Genomic DNA, 3,208 nt, shown 5'->3' on the forward strand with positions numbered 1-3,208 from the left:
TGAAGGGGACGGAGCGCTCCTGGGTCTGTGTTTGTGATTGGTTGGGAGGATGTAATGACTGTAGTATTAACCTACATGATAGACTAGACTTTTTTTCTATCATACCACACGTCTATCAATCAATATATATTGTAATTGAATAATCATCCGACCCTACCTTCAACTTTCTACTTTGTACCCATGTGGCAAAAATTTTGGACACCCCTTCTTTAGACATTCAACATCTGCAACATCTTTTTAAAGGTAGGTGACATTACAGAGAAAACCTGCCTTGATTCTACAATTGGCAGTAGAAGACAGCTATGTCAAATACAGACATCCCTCTTCACCTGTGGTTCCCAGAGTTGAGGTCACGATTCAACAGTAGTGTGGTCTTAATATTCTCTGTCAATGTTTGCAAATAATTTCAAAAAAGGTTTTAAAATTTTCAGAATCTCTAGATTTTCCTCCACCTGTTCCCTGCTCTGATTAGTGATCACAATGACATCTGCAAACCTCAGAGACCATGGAGATTCCTGTCTAACCTTATCTGTCAACCTGTCCAAATCCAGAGCAAACAGGACGTTGCTGAGAGCCCATCCTTGATGCAGTCCCACTTCCACCTTCAATTCCTCTGTCAAACCTAATGCACACCTCACCACTGAATATGCCCAAATTCAACTCAGTCACTCCCAATTCGTCAAAAGTTGACGCTTGGGCAAGACCCTCCCTCGCGACAGATGTTATGTGATGGAGTACCCTTCTTGTCATTTACTGATGCGTAGAGGCACGAGTGGCAGAAACTCGTGAACGTTTTTCTTGAACTACAAAATGGGGAACATTAACACTAACCCACCCCTTACCATAACCCCAGGACTGTGCGGTATATGTGATAGATGGTAGCAATAATATGAATTTAGTCTGTTGTAGAGATTTGCTCTGTGCCGTCCTATCATTGGTTATGTCATCACACCTGTATAAACCTGGTTGTAAGAACAGAGACAGCTGAGCTGGAGGAGTTGCTATATAGCTGATGTGGCAAAAAGAATGACTATATCAGCGATGTGGACTTGGTTTGGGTTTAATAGATTGGGTGTTGAACAGATAACAGATAACAGTACTCTGCAAGATATATCGAGTGATGGTGAAGGCAAACAAAGGTAATACAATCAATTTGCTGGGACCAGGTCCTTCAAAGGATGCAGCCCGTGAATTGGGGCACACCCACTATCAGCCCTCATACATGTCCTACGCCAAACTGACATACTGTACTTCTCTGGTACTCCATACTCCCTTGAGTAGCAGGTTTATATAATTTCCTTCTTTCAACTCCAGAATATTACCTAAATCAATAATATTCAGAAAAGGAGTGACGCTGAAAAACTAGTCCATGCATTTGTTACTTCATGGCTGGACTGTTGTAATTCATCACTGTTAGGAAGTCGATTAAATGCAGTTCAAAAGTCTTCAGCTGATCCAAAATGCTGCAGCAAGAGTTCTGATGAAAATTTAAAAAAGAGATCATATTTCTCATTTGTCAGCTTCCCTTCATTGGCTTCCTGTTAAATTTAAGAATATATTTTAAAATACTCTTTCTCATATATAAAGCCTTTAATAATCATGCTCCATCATACATTAGATATCTGATATGAGTGATGATATATGTTCCTAACAGAGCACTTCGCTCTCAGACTGCAGGTCTACTGGTTGTTCCTAGAGTCTCTAAAAGTAGAATGGGAGGCAGATCCTTTAGCTATCAGGCTCCTCTCCTGTGGAACCAACTCCCAGTTTTAGTCCGTGAGGCAGACACCCTGTCTACTTTTAAGACTAGGCTGAAAACTTTCCTTTTTGACAATTTTATAGTTAGAGTGGCTTATGTTACCCTGAGCTACCTCTATAGTTATGCTGCTATAGGCTTAGACTGCTGGAGTACATCAAGATATATGTTATTCACGCTATTTCTCTTAATGTTAAACTATATGTTCTCTCTGTCTTTTTTTCTCTTTGTAGTAGGTACATCTGGTCTGGTGTTCTGTTTAACTGTGACACCATCTAGGTGGGAAGATCATCTGCCGTTACCCTTTCTAACATAGAAAACTTTCCTGGATCAACGTATGCTTCTGTGCTCTTTGGAGGAGTGAATGCTGCTTGTCAAGGCTTGATGCAGTCTGCTGGGTTTCCAATCTATTCTGTATCATTTGGTTGAATTTGACTTTGTAAAGTGATATAAAAAAATAAATAAAATATAAATAAAATTGAATTGAAAAATTATTTTGCATGTTTACATGGTCACAGTCTTGACCATAAGCCAGATACTGTCCACTTATTTAGTCCTACATGCAGTAATTAGATGCCACCTGTAATGATGCTAATTTTACATTACATACAGTAATAACATGAAAAAGTAAAAAAAAAAAGAAAAACCTGAACTAAAAAAACCTCATAAAATAGTAAATGGACTAAATTTATCTATCACTTTTCTAGTCATACTGACCACTCAGTGCTTCACTCTATAGCCCAATTTACCCAACTGCACTCACTAATGTTCACACATTCATACACCGATACACAGATCGGTAGACATTGTCTAGGGGCACTTCAACGTGACAGTGGGAAGCTGGAATTAAACCCACAACAGTGTTGCAAGACAACTGCTCTACCCACCGTGCCTAAGGATAGTTTCTCCCTAAACTCTACAACTTTATTACTTAACTTCTCATGCTTGCATAGGTTAGATGTTGAGTTTTTAAACACAGATAGCTCGCTCTCCTTTGGCAAACAGAATTTGCATTGCATTCTAAAAATTTAGCTTTTTTGTATTTGAACTTAAACTGTCCCCTTACGTATGGCCATGGGTTTTCTTCTTTTTCTTTTTGGTCAGCTTCAGTTGTAGTTGATGCTTTTTTGCTAACGTCACTAACTTCTGTTGGGTTTACCTCTATGTTGGGACCTGATAACTCTGACGTCAAAACCAGCCAATCACCCGATTTTTTTTAGTTGTTGGTAATTTTTTGTTTGTTGTCTTCTTTTTACTCAGTAACAGAAGAGATTTCAAATGTAACTGAGTAAAAGACTTAAATCAAATCAACACACAAATTATACTTAATTGCAGTAACACGAGTAAATGTAACTAGTTACTTTCCACCACTGGTCAATATCAGTCCATGGAAATTATCTGAATTCTAGCATTTTTGAGCATTAGTTGCAGAACGTTTGGAGTGAAACAATC

This window comes from Fundulus heteroclitus, chromosome 21, assembly GCF_011125445.2.
Source record: "Fundulus heteroclitus isolate FHET01 chromosome 21, MU-UCD_Fhet_4.1, whole genome shotgun sequence".
NCBI lineage: Eukaryota > Metazoa > Chordata > Actinopteri > Cyprinodontiformes > Fundulidae > Fundulus > Fundulus heteroclitus.